Source organism: Leptonychotes weddellii, chromosome 4, assembly GCF_054177405.1.
Source record: "Leptonychotes weddellii isolate Sample4059 chromosome 4, ASM5417740v2, whole genome shotgun sequence".
NCBI classification, from domain to species: Eukaryota; Metazoa; Chordata; class Mammalia; order Carnivora; family Phocidae; genus Leptonychotes; species Leptonychotes weddellii.
Window position 1 is genome coordinate 144458993 of NC_138372.1, and position 15563 is coordinate 144474555.

Genomic DNA, 15563 nt, shown 5'->3' on the forward strand with positions numbered 1-15563 from the left:
TGTGTTATTTCCCTTTTATGAGTGCCTTTTTCAAAGGAATTTTAATGTGGAGTATTGTGAGGATTAGGGTCTATTAGCCTATCAGCCTCCTGAGGTGCCCCATTTCACAACCCATTGTTGAATTTATCTCAGTGTAGCCATGAGCAGTGCAGGCCTGAGGTACACAAGGGGAGTTGTTTGCACTTTGGGGGATTTCCTTTGCAATTAGGTTACAAACACACACACACACGCACACACTTGCACACACACACCCTGTACAACTTCAAAGGTTCACCCAGCCACTCAAATTCATGAAACATTTGGGCTGCCCAGACTTGGCTTGTGGATTTGAATGTATTTGGCTACATGCTTTTTGCCTTGTCAGCTAATGCCCCAATGCCATATACTCTCTATTTCTCACAGTGATCTTGTCTTTGTAGCATCTATTGGTCAAGTCCATTCCTAGGGCAATGTGTGTCCTTCACATCTAACTTTGTATACAGATGAAACCAGGTTAAAGTGAACACTGAAGCCAGCAAGTCTTAAAGTTACAGCTATCAGGACAGAATGTCATTGAGTTCAATGACCATTTTGTGGTATAGAAAACTAATGTATTTAGTTAAAGAATGTACTAAAGACACACAGTTGGTGTAAGTGGTAGATGTGTTGAGGACAGATATGAGTGTTGCTAATGTATCGACATTCTTCTATGATTATGATTCAGAGACAGGGACAAAAAGGTAAATTCTCTACTTTCTATACTTAAATGGTGGCAACCCTGCTCTTGTTCTTCTGGTAGGCTGAACAGCTTGCCAGAGAAACCTTTTAGAGAGAGGCTGACTGCTTTTGTGGATTTTTGTTTATTCTCTAGCCAAGATCTTGCTTCAGGGTTGATTGAAAATCCTTTTGCCTGTTTCTTGGTGTGATAGGAAATAAAAATTCCTCTTTAGGAATGGGTTTTTGAAGCCTCTTGTACTGTACAAATCAGGAAAGATGAAAATAATGCTTAGTTCTAGGATGATAAGAATACATCACTCTTGTCTGAAACTGAATTTTGGAGTGCAGTTGTTAGAAATGCAGACAATGGAGTTATGATAGATCTGGAAGAAAGTGGCAAGAGGGGAGAAAGAGAGAGAACCAGGCAGGGAATAACCATTGCAAATTGCAAAAAGGAGAATGTTCTTTATCCTAAAAGTGGAAGGAACTCTTTTAAATATTTTTTAACTGGAAATGACATGTTAGGATTGGAAAGTATATAACTGTACTCTAGAAGAAGTAGGATTATTAGAAGCCAAGAATAATGAAAACCAGTTAGGAGGTTATTGCAGTAGACCAGGTGAATGATAATTTTGACTACTATGGTCCTTCAAGTCTTTGTTCTATTCACCCATAATTATGGCTATATATATTTTAATAAAATGGATTTTACCATATATATACTGTTTAAACTCTTTGATTTTTTTTAACTTCACAACTTATGGTGAACTTTTTTTGCCACTTATCATTCTTCTATATTAATTTTTAATGGCCACATAATATTCCCTCATAGGAGAATATTATAAAGTTTATTGAGTCATCCCCTACTAAGTGATATTTGAGTTTTCAGTTTTGCAATAGACACTATTATGACTATCCTTGTAAGTACATCTTCACTCACATTATGACTATTTCATTAGGATAACTTTCTAGAAGGAGAATTTCTGGGACAAAGAGTATTCAAAAGTCTTAAATTTTTTTAGGGTGTTGCCAAATTGTACATGGCTGCAATTCAGCTTCTTTTGGGGTATAGCTGATACCCAAGGAGCTGTGTGTGAGTTGCATGTAAAATCCCCACACTGTGTGTGCTCCTCTTCTCAAATTTATTAATTATGATTCTTCCTTATAGTGTAAAGTACCTCGTAAATAATAAGTATACTTCTCTTATTATAATAAATAATCAGTTACCTCTCTTATTCCGGACACTAGAGTTAAAATTTGGAATGGGAAAAGACTTGTGAAATTCTTCTTTAAACTAAGAATTCATTTTTTGAAATCATTGGTAGATCTAAATTTATCATATTTTCCAATTTATTCATAATGTGATAGAGTAAATAAAGGTTTATCCATCTTAGACATAAAAAAACATAATCTCTGTCCTCAAGCATTCAAACTTTCTAAAATAGACCTTTTTTAGAGCAGTTTTATCTACATAGAAAAATTCAAGGATTTTATAATTATTAAAAAAAAGAAGTAAAAGAAAGATCGGGGACATAAATAGGTATGTATTTTTGAAGTGAAAGAAAATTATTATTTTTCCTTTGAATTTTTTGGAAGGTAATATTGTAATTTGTTAATGCTTGGAGCTGCTTACAACAAGGATCTATCAGAGGATAGATCCCTTTGATTGAAATTCATGAGAAATTGCTTAGTGAAGAAGATCTTGAATGGACTGACTATAAGAGAGTTCTTATTCCCACAGTGGCAGTTGTGTTTCTAATGAGATGAACATTATAACCAACTTGGAACCATCTCATCTGTGTTAAATACAATTCCTTTTGGTTACATGTTAACATGCCACAAACTTACTCTTCAGTTAAAATAATACCCAACTCCCATTCTTCTTTTTCTTAATTTGAATACTATCTTGCTAAATGTTAGGCACATAGTAGATGCTTAGTAAATGCTTGATTAATTCATTAACCTGGAAAGTAGCCATTAATAGATTAAAGATTCTCATTTTGGATCTGCCTTGCTATGAAGATTAGGGGCAAAATACACCATTCATGCCAGAGAAGCATGTTTGAGGTAATCAAAGTGAGGGCAGTAACTTAAAAAATCTTTTTAAAAAGATTTTATTTATTTATTTGCCAGAGAGAGAGAGCAAGAGCGAGAGCACAAGCAGGGGGAGGGGCAGGCAGAGGGAGAGGGAGAAGCAGGCTCCCCGTTGAGCAAGGAGCCCAATGCAGAACTTGATCCCAAGACCCTGGGATCATGACCTAAGCTGAAGGCAGACGCTTAACCGACTGATCTACCCAGGCATCCCAGTAACTTAAAATTTTAACTGGTATTCTGGGTAGCAACTATTCACACCTCAGTAACTCTTTTCTATTGTGCTTTAAGAAATTCATTTCTACTGCATACTTAACATTTTCTCAACTATCCTGTGTTCTCAAATAGTCAACACAAAACCACACCCAAGACAAAACAAAACCCAAAACAACAACAACAACAACAAACAAAAGGACAGCCTAGCCAGACTCTAACAAATCATCATATAAGAACCTTGTTTCTTTGGGACTTCACAGGTTCCCATTTAATAGTCCCTTTCCCTTATTACTCTATTTCTAGAATACTAATACCACTGTGATATCTCATTAGCCAAGAGCATTTTCTCTCTTAAATCTTGTCAATTAACAATTCAGAGAAAGAGTTTAAAATATTACTATTTTCAAGAGTTACTGTATTTTATTAGGGGGATCTTTAAAAAGGAAAAAAACCTTTATGATTCAAAGTAGCAATGTATAATGGAGGGGATTTTAGGTGACCTATGGATGCCGTTTTGAAAGTTCTTTCTAATATCTGAAGTATTGAGGAACTTATTTAAATTTTCCTTTCAAGCCATCATCCTCCTACTCTCATATTATAACCACTGGAAAAGATGGCTTTTATACTCTGTAGCCCAATCAGAAATTTTCCCACCATGAAAATGTGTGGCTGTTTGAATTGCTTTCCCATTTGTGATATAAAGCCAAATCCCCAAGAATACAGCAAAAACCTTGTTATAGAACATCCTTGGTTCCAACATTTTATTTAAAAGTGGCTTTATCTTAATGTATATGGCCTTATCCTAAAGGACATCATCCTTTTAAAATGTTTGCAATATTCCTTTTTAACCTTTAAGATGTTATAAACCAAAGCTTGACATTAAATGAATGAATGAATGTGTTCTTGACTCTGATTTGTGATGTGGTGCATCACACTATGATCAGGCTGTTTTACTTGGTGTTGTTAACAATTATTTTTTTAGTTTTCCACTATCCAGACTTCTATTAATCAGGCCACAATCTATTTTCTTTTATTAAAAGATTTTATTTATTTGAGTGAGAGAGAGCGCGCATGAGCCCAAGTGGGGGGGGGGGGAAGGAGGGAGGGAGAAGCAGACTCCCCGCTGAGCAGGGAACCTGAGGAGACTTGGGGCTCCATCCCAGGACCCTGAGACCACGACCAAGCTGAAGGCAGCCATTTAGCCAACTGAGCCACCCAGGTGCTCCACATAGTCTATTTTCTACAGTATCCATTGTTACCTAATTTTATCTTTTAATCATAAAAGATTATTATGAAAATAATATAGTATATAAAATAAGAAAATCATTTTTAGGGGAGTGGTAGAGAGGGCAATAGAAAGAAACTAGTTTGAATATTAATCAAGATAGTAAAGCCTATGCTTCTTAGCAAACAAACCATTAAATCTCATTGACTTGACTTAGTTGGTCCAGGTGACTCTCCAGGAAAACTTGTCTTCAATACTGTAACTTGACAGTTGAAGCTACTGAGATCTTGAAGCTCCACTTGTCTCCTCACCTCAGTAGGATGCCTCAACAGGAGAAGAGTGAATAGAGCATTTATAACCTTTTCAGATCTCACTCGTCAGAGGTAATCACGTGGCTCCATCAAACTGTAAAGTCTGAGATCATGGTGAGCATTATTAATGAGAACAGAACTAAATTTATCTAAATTTTGAGAGAAAGGGTTCAACCATGTGAAAGAACATCAGGTCTGAGAAGAAATGAATACATATTGGGTACCTACTGTGGAAGTTTCCTAATTTTTTTTATTTATGGCATTGATTTCTAGGCCAAAATAAGCAACTAACTGTGCTGTTGATTGAAGTCCAAACAACTTAAAATTTATTTGTATACTAACAACTTAGTAGCTCCTTCAGATAAAATAATACAAAAATTTGTTAGGGATAAGAAAAAAAGTTATTTTTAGGGTTTTTCTTTAAAATTCAAGTATAGGGCGCCTGGGTGGCTCAGTTGGTTAAGCGACTGCCTTCGGCTCAGGTCATGATCCTGGAGTTCCAGGATCGAGTCCCGCATCGGGCTCCCTGCTCAGCAGGGAGTCTGCTTCTCCCTCTGACCCTCCTCCCTCTCATGCTCTCTGTCTCTCATTCTCTCTGTCTCAAATAAATAAATAAAATCTTTAAAAAAAATAAATAAATAAAATTCAAGTATAATTAGCATACAGTGTTACGTTAGTCTCAGGTATACAGTATAGTGATTCAACAATTCTATACATTTCTCAGTGCTCATCATGATTAAGTGTACTCTTACCCTTTAAGTATTTCACCCACCCCGCCCCCCAACCCGCCTCCCCTCTGGCAGCCACTCATTTGTCCTCTATATTCAAGAGTGTTTTTTATTTTTATTTTTATTTTTATTTATAAATTTATTTATTTTTATTTATAAATATTTATATTTTATTTAAAATTATATTTTATAAATTATAATTTATAATAAATTTAATAAATTATTTATATTTTATTTTATTTATCTCTTTTTTCCCTTGTTCATTTGCTTTTGTTTTTTTTTTTTAAGATTTTATTAATTTAGAGGGAGAAAGAAAGAGCCTGAGTGGGAGGGAGGGGCAGAGGGAGAGGAAGAGAGAGAATCTCAAGCAGAGTCTGCTCTAAGCATGGAGCTTGATGCCAGGCTCCATCTTCTTAGCCTGAGATCATGACCTGAACCAATGAAATTAAGAGTCAGATGCTTAACCGATTGAGTTAACCAGGTGCCCCATTTGTTTTGTTTCTTAAATTCCACATATGAGTGAAATCATATGGTATTTGTCTTTCTCTGACTGGCTTATTTCACTTATCATTATACCCTCTAGGTCAATCCATGTTGTTGCAAATGGCAAGATCTCATTCCTTTTTTTTATAGCTGTATAATAGTCCTGTGTGTGTGTGTGTGTGTGTGTGTGTGAAAGAGAGAGAGGAAGAGGGAGAGAGAGAGATAGAGAGAGAGGGAGAGATTACCACATCTTCTTTATCCTTCATCAATGGATGGACACTTGGGTGTCTTCCATATCTTGGCTATTATAAATAATGTTGCAATTAATACAGGGGTATATATCTTTTTGAATGAGTATTTTCATTTTCTTTGAGTAAATAACCAGTAATGGAATTACTGGATGATATGATAATTCTGTTTTTAATTTTCTGAGGAACCTCCATACTGTTTTCTACAGTGGCTGCACCAGCTTGCATTCCTACCAACAGTACATGAGGGTTCCTTTTTCTCTACAGCCTCACCATCATTTGTTATTTTTTGTGGTTTTGCTTTTAATTATTCTGACAGGTGTAAGGTGATATCTCACTGTGTTTTTGATTTGCATTTCCCTGATGATGAATGATGTTGAGCATCTTTTCATGTGGCTGTTGGCCATCTATATGTCTTCTTTGAAAAAAATGTTTATTCAGGTCCTCTGCCCATTTTTTTATTGGATTGTTTGTCTTTTTTGGTGTTGAGTTGTGTAAGTTCTTTATATATTTTGGATATTAACCCCTTATCAGATACGTCATTTGCAGATATCTTTTCCCATTCAGTAGGTTGTCTTGTTTTGCTGATAGTTTTCTTCACTGTGCAGAATAAGCTTTTTATTTTGGTGTGGTTTAATTTTAGTCTTAACCACAGTTACTTACTAAAAAGATATGTGAGCATCTTGGGCACTACATATCTCTCAGACATTGGAATCAGATTGGATACCACCACTTCCATTTCCTGTTCTACATTGATTTTTATGCTTATTTGCTTTTCGTCCAGCAACCATCAGATCTCAGCTTCACAGAGATATGATATCACTGAAAAGAATGTAGTATGATTTAATGTTGAAACTGTGAACTGTGTTGAGCTAGTAGTTCACACAGTGGCCGAGAGACTTTGAATATTGCTGTGTTTCCCTTAAACATTTAAAATGTCCCACAGCACCTCTTTGAAAGTGCTGCAGTGCCCCAGGGTGCCTCCATACACAATATGGGAGCCACGGGCTTATTGCATAGGTACTATGTATAGATCACCTCTCATAATAGTTTGGAAGGTAGGTGTTATCATTCCCAATTTGGATGAGAAAACTAAGGCTTGAAAAGGGCATGAATTCTATCCCAAATCTTCTCTGTAGTAATTAGCAAAGCAGAGTCTTGAACCCCAGCCTCTGGCTCCAAACTCCATTGCATCATGCCGTGTGCCGGGAGATTTGCAGGATTACGGTTTTCACAGCTTCCTCTCCCCATGACCTTTCCTGGGTTTCAAGAAACATTGAAATGACTATTTTTTAAACATGTGGAAGTGCTTGAAACTCATGGAAATGATTTTAAGTTATGTCTACATTTTTAGCTTTAAGGCACACCTGCTAGAAAATAAATTCTCTCGAGTGGAGATTAAAGAACTTTAAAATGGTCTTAAAATGGCCCCAAGGAAGATTGTTTAAGCTTGAAATCAAGACAGTACATTTCTAATTAACTTGTAATTATTTTTCTGCTAATTTTTAATGTGACATTTAGTATGGACCACATATCACTTTTTCTCCAGCTGTCAGGACAGTCCCTAACTAAACCTTCTTCACCAGCTGTTGCCTAATTCAATATGGTCCATGCTGGAATTTTTCCAACTCTGCCTGCACATAATTTCTAAGTCTCAACAGACCTGTGCAAACATGAACCATAACTATAATCTTTCATGTTACTCATAGTTCTATTTAATTATCTGAAATACAACCTGATAAATAGTGTAATCAGAAGAATTCCAATTTAACAGTAACTACTTCCACATCACTTTTCTACTCTCATCTAATTTGAAACAGGTTTTGGAATACTACCTCTAAATTATGTAAACTCCTAATCAATGATTAATTTAAGAATCTTCAAGCTGCTGTTTTGTTTTTTCTCTCTCTCTCTTTTTGTGTGTGGTTACTAAGTGTCAATAAATTCAGGCCTACTCAAATGAAAATTTTTTCTTCCTTAGATTTTTGGCCTTTATTTTCTACTGAGCTTGTTCAGGGGATAGAGGATGAGTATTTAGAAATAAAGAAGAGCAAATCCTTACAACAGAAAATTGTTCTTGGAGAAAATGTCTCTTAATGTAAAATTAAAAGTACATTTGTATTAAATACCTCTGTCACAATTATAGTTCAGAGAAATATCTGAAGAGGAAAACCTATTCTTCATTTAAAAGCAAATTCATCATTTGGCTGATGAATGGCTATAGAATGACATTTATTGAGCACTCTGTACATTCCAGGCATTTTATGCTTATTATTTTGTTTAAACCTAAACATAACAATGGGAAGTCATTTTTATTACCTTCATCTGGCAGGTGAGGAAACTGACAGCTGAGAGTTTGAGGAAATCTTTCAAGTTAACAAGTAAATAAACCTTAGAGCTCCCATTCAAACTCAGCCCTGGCTTTTGCCTGTAGGGTTGTGCTACCTTCAGATTAAGATATGTGGAGATAGTCTCATCTTTTGTAATGATGATTGCATATGAAAACATAATATTAATTTTTAAAATTTATCAAATACTCAATATTTATTGAGGGCTACAATGTGATTGGCTTTCTTCTAGGAACTAATGAGTGCTAATTGTGAATGCTGACATTTTTTAAGTATATGACATATGCATTTTCTAAAAGTACATGATTTATTTTTAGCTTTTCTTTTTTTTTTCTTTTTTATTTAAATTCAATTAGCCAACGTATAGTACATCATTAGTTTTTGGTGTGGTGTTAAATGATTCATTAGTTGTGTATAACACCCAGTGCTAATCACATCACGTGCCCTCCTTAATTCCCATCACCCAGTTACTCCATACCCCCACCCATCTCCCCTTCTGCAACCCTCAGTTTGTTTCCCAGAGTCAAGAGTCTGTCATGGTTTGTCTCCCTCTCTGATTTCTTCCCATTCAGTTTCCCCTCCTTTTACCTATGATCCTCTGCACTATTTCTTGTATTCCACATATGAGTGAAACCATATGATAATTGCTTTTCTCTGTTTGACTTATTTTACTTAGGATAATACCCTCTAGTTCCCTCCATGTCGATGTAAATGGTAAGTATTCATCCTTTCTGATGGCTGAGTGTACTATTCCATTGTATATATGAACCACATCTTTATCCATTCATCCATTGAAGGATATCTCGGTTCCTTCTACAGTTTGGCTATTGTGGACATTGCTGCTATGATCACTGGGGTGCATGTTTACCTTCTTTTCACTACATCTGTATTTTTGGGGTAAATACCCAGTAGTACAATTGCTGGGTCATAGGGGAGCTCTATTTTTAACTTCCTGAGGAACCTCCATACTGTTTTCCAGAGTGGCTGTATCAGCTTGCATTCCCACCAACAGTGTAAGAGGGTTCCCCTTTCTCCACATCCTTGCCAACATTTGTTGTTCCCTGTCTTGTTAATTGTAGCCATTCTGAATGGTATGAGGTGGTATCTCATTGTGGTTTTGATTTATATTTCCCTGATGCCGAGTGATGTGAAACATTTTTTCATGTGTCTGTTGGCCATTTGTATATCTTCTTTGGAGAAATGTCTGTTCATGTCTTCTGCACAGGATAAAGCATATTCTCCACTCAACCTTATGTGAATTTTGCTTCCTGCTGACAACCTTGCAAAGAAGAATTTTTCCACTTAACTCAGAACCTCCCTCCCTGTCAAACTCACAGCTGTTTCCCTGGTAGTACACAGATGGGGAGGATATTAAGGGCCTTTGCTAGGTTGAATGTACCAATGTCTTGCCCACACCTCTTTGGGAACTTGTAAAACTTCTTCCTTAATTCAGTCTGCATCTTATTTCACAATGTGCACTTTATGTCTCTTGCCCTTTTGAAACTTGTTCAGTGAAGGAGGTCAGATGCTAGACTATTAAGAAAAAGTCTATGTCGGTACAGTTCTTGGGATGGCCTACACATTACTTTAGGTTTCAAGAGGTTTTATTTGAAGCACGTGTTCCTTCCTAGTCTATGTTGAAACAGCCTTGCTTTGCTCAGACCCCATTCCTGTGTCCTTGCTGACCCTAGGGCTGCTGCCTAGGTGCCATCTCCCTTCCTCCTCCATGAAGGATGCACGTTTTGTCACTTAAAGCCAGTACAATTTGTATGTTACTCCGAAGGACCTCTGGAAACTTGATGGGACCTGCAAGGGAGAAAATGTTGAGTAGTATCTGCAAGGATTTGCTCATTTCCAGATCACCTTTGGGTTATTTCAGCTGTTTATCACACGGCAAGTCATCAACCTAACAAAAACACTTGTTTCAAGTTGTATTCTGCAGTCCCAAAACTGAAGTTGTAGGTTCAGCTGAATAACCATGGGAAATGACCAAGCAAAGACACCCAGTTGGAGTCAGTTGAATTTCTGCAGCCTAAGTGGGGCCTTTCTGGTCTTTCTTCCACTTCTGCAGAATTTCCTGCAGCAAATACTTCCTTGTCCTTGCTTTCCTCCATTATGATGTTTGGATAAAAAATGACCAGAGGAGAATATTTATCTCTTAAAAAAAAAAGGAACCTAGAATCTTCAACTGAGCAGTCATGAAAATTACTAATGGTGCCAAGGCCAAGGAAAGAGTTTCAGAAAATGACTGTGGGAATGAGTGATAACCCCCAGAATGCAAAATCAGGGGAGTATTATCTGGTGCTTGAATAAGGACCTCCAGTTTACAGCTGTTTTTTTTTTTTAGAACTTGTGAGGAACACAGCAGCAGGAAATCCATCCACAAATGATGCAGTGCCCCAACTTGTACTGCAATGGAATAGTTATGTGATAATTTACTGAAGAAGTCTAGTGTAGTTAAATTTTTTTCATAGTTTACATTTTATTGTAGGTTAACATTAAATGTTTTATAACAAAAATCTCCTAACAAGTTGTGGGTCTTTCTGTCCAGGAGAGATGTGGTAGGTATTTTCCTGTGTGTGAAGAAAGTTTGGGAAACCATGAGGGTGGGAACAGGGTATTGCATTGCCAAAAAGCAAGGGAGAATCAAAGAAGAGCAAGGAGTGTATTCCAGTGAAACGAGGCAACTTAGTGTGGTGTAGTGGAAGGAGCAGACAGATCCAGGTTCAAGTTTGGGCTTTTCTTACCTCAGATAAGTTCTTTAGTTTCCCCCAACTGTAAATGAAGTTAACACCATTTGTCTCAGGATGGGTTTGTAGGTTAATCAAATGTATATGAAGTGCCCAACACAGGTGTCATTGTTCCCTTTCTCCATTTTGAAGGAATATTTTCTTGCAGTTATAACTGTCAGTTTCATAAGGGATGCCATGTCTCCTGCTAGAACAGACCTATGTCCTTGTGAATGAGTGCCTAAAGAAGAGTTACCTTTGATCTAACAAAGTCAGGACTGTTGGAGCTCCCCTCCTAAGTATCTGGGAACATGGTGACTATGATGGCCCTTGGTCTGGTGAAGCAGAGACATGGACAGCCAGCTGGATTGATCATAACAGTTGATCCAGAGGCTGAAAAAGAAGTGACCTGACCAAGGCTACAGATAGTGGCATCACACAGATTCCAGGTCCTTGGTCTCCTGACCCCAGCCCACTGCTCCTGCTCCAGACCATGTTGCTTTGACATGCTAACAAGTCAGCTGACATCCTTGCAGCCCCAGACACCATCATAGCTGCTTGTTGGAATCATTGCTGCAGCCAACACACAATCTGTGAGCCTGTTTCCGCCTGCCCCAGGAACTTTAAGGATTCTGAAAACCTTCTGTTGGGGTGGGAAAGGTAGGGGTTTGGAGAGGGTTGTTCTCTGTGTAAAACATGTGGGGTTTCAACACTGCTATAAATATAGATACGTCACTGGGAAAAAAGAAAAACCGGATTGACTGGATTATTTGTTTTTTGGGTGTTGAGTTTGATAAGCTCTAGGTTTTGGATACTAGGCCTTTATCTGATATGTCATGTGTGAATATCTTCTCCCATTCTGTAGGTTGCCTTTTAGTTTTGTTGACTGTTTCCCTTGCCACGCAGAAGCTTTTTATCTTGATGAAGTCCCAATAGTTCATTTTTGCTTTTTTTCCCCTTGCCTTTAGAGATGTGTCTTGCAAGAATTTGCTGAGGCCGAAATCAAAGAGGTTACTGCCTGTGTTCTCCTCTAGGATTTTGATGGACTCCTGTTTCACATTTAGGTCTTTCATCCATTTTGAGTTTATCCTTGTGTATGGTGTAAGAAAATGGCCCAGTCTCATTCTTCTGCATGTGGCTGTCCAATTTTCCCAGCACCATTTATTGAAGAGACTGTCTTTTTTCCATTGGATATTCTTTCCTGCTCTGTCGAAGATTAGTTGACCATAGAGTTGAGGGTCCATTTCTGGGCTCTCTGTTCTGTTCCATTGATCTATGTGTCTGTTTTTGTGCCAATACCATCCTGTCTTGATGATCACAGCTTTGTAATATAGCTTGAAGTCAGGCATTGTGATGCCCCCAGCTTTGGTTTTCTTTTCAACATTCCTCTGGCTATATGGGGTCTTTTCTGGTTCCATACAAATTTTAGGATTGTTTGTTTCAGCTCTGTGAAAAATGTCGATGGTATATTGATAGCGATTGCATTGAATGTGTAGATTGCTCTGGGCAGCATAGACATTTTAACAATGTTTATTCTTGCAATCCATGAGCATGGAATGTTTTCCCATCTCTTTGTGTCTTCCTCAATTTCTTTCATAATTTTAGCTTTTCTTTTATTTGCCATTAGGATCTGAGCAAGTTGCTGATGATCTATAATATTGAAAAAATATTGAACTGGATCCCAGGAGACCTAAATTCATGTTTGCCTTTTCTACTTGGTACCTTGGTGATCAAGAGTCAATTTCTATATCCAGGGTTCAGTTTCTTCATTTGTATAATGAAATGATTGAAATGTATGCTCCCCAAGGTTCTTCTGAGTACCAAAATTCTATGATTTTGTAAGCACACTTATGTTTTATATGTCAATCCTGATGATACATGTGAATACAGTTAAATGCTGGTGGTGTATATAATTCAGAACTGAAAGAAATACCTTTGGATTTGGCTTGGGCAAATATAAATGAGGTACAGTGAATGAAACCTTTAAAGCACTATACCAATTGTAGTTTTTCTATTAGTTTTCTATTGCTGTGTAACAAATTACCACAAATTGTATGGCTTAGAATAAGACACATTTATTATCTCATGATTTCCATGGTGTAGGAGTTCTTAGCATGGTTTAGCTGGGTGTTCTGCTCAGCGTCTCATCACAAGGCTGCAGTCGAGGTGTCAGTGGGGTACATTCATTTCTGGGGCTTGTCTTCTTCCAAGCTCATGTTGTTGGCAGAATCCATTTCCTCGTGATTATAGAATGAGGGCCCTATTTTCTTGTTGGCTCTCAGCTAAGAGCAAGAAGCTCTCAGCTCCTAGAGGTTGCCTGCAATTTCTTGTTCTGTGGCTCCCTCATAAGCCTTCTCAAAACCTTGAAACTCACTTCTTCAAGCCAACAAGAAATAGTCTCTCCCTGCTGTCTGCTAAGATGTAGTGTTAGATAACTGTACTGGGTTAAATGGTGTCCCTCCCCCTCCAAATTCATATTGACCTAGAACCTCACATTGTGACCATATTAGAAATAAGATCTTTGCAGATGTAATTAGTCAAATTAAGATGAGGTCGTACTGGAGTAAAGTTGGCCCTAATCTAATGACTGGTATCCTTATAAGAAAATAGAGGCACAGAGACACACAGAGGGAAGACAGTCATTTGACAACAGAGCCAGAGATTGGATTTAGGGTGCTACAGGACAAGAAACACTAAGGATTGCTGGCAACTACTAGAAGCTGGAAGAGTCAAGGAAAGATCCCCCTTCTAGAGATTTTAGAGAGGATTTGGACCTACAGACCACTTGATTGTAGACTTCTAGTGTCTCCAACTATGAGAGAATAAATTCCTGTTGTTCTAAGCCACCAAATTTGTGGGACTTTGTTATGGCAGTAGTAGAAAACTAATACAATAACATAATGTAATCATGGGAATAACAGTATCCCATTACCTTAACTATACAACAATCAAATCAAAGCAGTGACATCCTAATACCTTTAACATTTTCTGTTAGAAGCAAGTCACAGATTCCTCCCACACTGAAGGGGACGGATTATACAAGGCATTGACTAATCGGGGTCACCTTAAGATGTATCTGCCGCATCAACACAAGGTTATGCTATTTTATTTTGTGAGGTTGGGCCTTTCTATTATGTAGAAATTGAATTAAGCAGCTCTATCTAACTCTTACCATTTCTAATTATTTCAAAATTATCTGCAGAGATATTTTATTAGAAAGTTTCAGTATTGACTGAATTTTTAAAAAAATGATGGCTCTTTTTCTTGAAGTTCATCACTCTTTACATTTTCTGTGCTCTTAACTATCTCTTTAAATTGGATTTGTTGATACTTTGGCTACAGGTTGCTCTGAAGATGAAAGGTAGTTGGTCATTTGAAAGTATAAGAAAGAGAAAGAGAAGTTTATTAGCTAAACTTTGGCCTCTTAAAAACATCATTAGCACTCTAAGAGATACTGGTCAATAGATCAGTATTCCATTGAGCACCTACCATATACTCAGCACTGTACAAGATTATTAAATATACTTTAGTATATCTTCACTATTTCAAATGATAAAATGATGTGATCAAAGGCAAGCTGAGACTCGTCAGCTAGAAAAAGTCATTGCTGTCAGGTTATCTAGGATATACTCACACAAAACATTCATAGATTCTATCATACTAGATTTCATAGAACTGCAGTTCAGGGTTATCAAGAACCAACAAAGCAAAGCAATTACTCTATTTGACTATAGGTACTCTTGTTTTCATACTCGTTCTTAAATTCAAACTTCCACCAATACTATGAAATACAGTGAGATTTGTGAACTAGTGTTTTAGACACATCTCTCATATTTTCCTATGGATTTCTTTTGGGACTGTTAGACAGACATGTGTTTTTCTTTGGGTACTGCCATAGAACTCCCTTATGGGATAGATTTCAACCCTTAGTCAGCCTTGGGGAAAAATAAATGTTTCCTTATATATGAACTTAGTGCATATCATGTTGCATAGCTATTCCGGGTGCAAAGTCCTGATACATTATTCTCTGGGGTTCAGATTTTCCTTTCAGAGATACTTTGTTTGAAAACCTATCACTGTTGTCAAAGATAGAGGCTTACATACTTTCATACACAATGCTGTCAAAGTCAGGTCTCTATTCTTGATTCTATAAAGATCATAATTAAATTTCTCTCTTCTTGCCAAATTCCTATCTTTAACACCACATAAATAATCCTTTAGGGTATTGGTATTTAATACTGCCAGAAAAAGGTATTAAATGCTATAATTACAGAAAGATTATTTGGATAATATCAAACATGGAAAAATAAAGTGCATTTTAGGTCTCTACTCTTAGAATTGCCATGTAATGTAATGAAGTGAAATTGCTTCATGTAAAGAAGTTCGTATGGTTGGGTTTCTGGCTCTGGATTTTGACAAAATGAAGTGTTCTATAGGTCCCTAATGAAAGTAGATGATCAAAGGCAGCCATTCTCCTTTAAATTTTCT

General features: G+C 37.0%; 1 protein-coding gene across 2 annotated transcripts in view; it reads left to right on the forward strand.

The window, feature by feature from the left end:
* EMC2 (ER membrane protein complex subunit 2) overlaps positions 1 to 15563 on the forward strand; it is a 234739-nt gene that overhangs the window by 78134 nt on the left and 141042 nt on the right. The window contains exon 14 of one of the 2 annotated variants that reach the window (XR_014144341.1): positions 4455 to 4653. The exons of the other annotated variant lie outside the window; for it this stretch is intronic. The gene's annotated coding sequence lies outside the window, so the exon portion shown is untranslated. The remainder of the gene's footprint in view (positions 1 to 4454; positions 4654 to 15563) is intronic. 2 annotated transcript variants of the gene reach the window in all.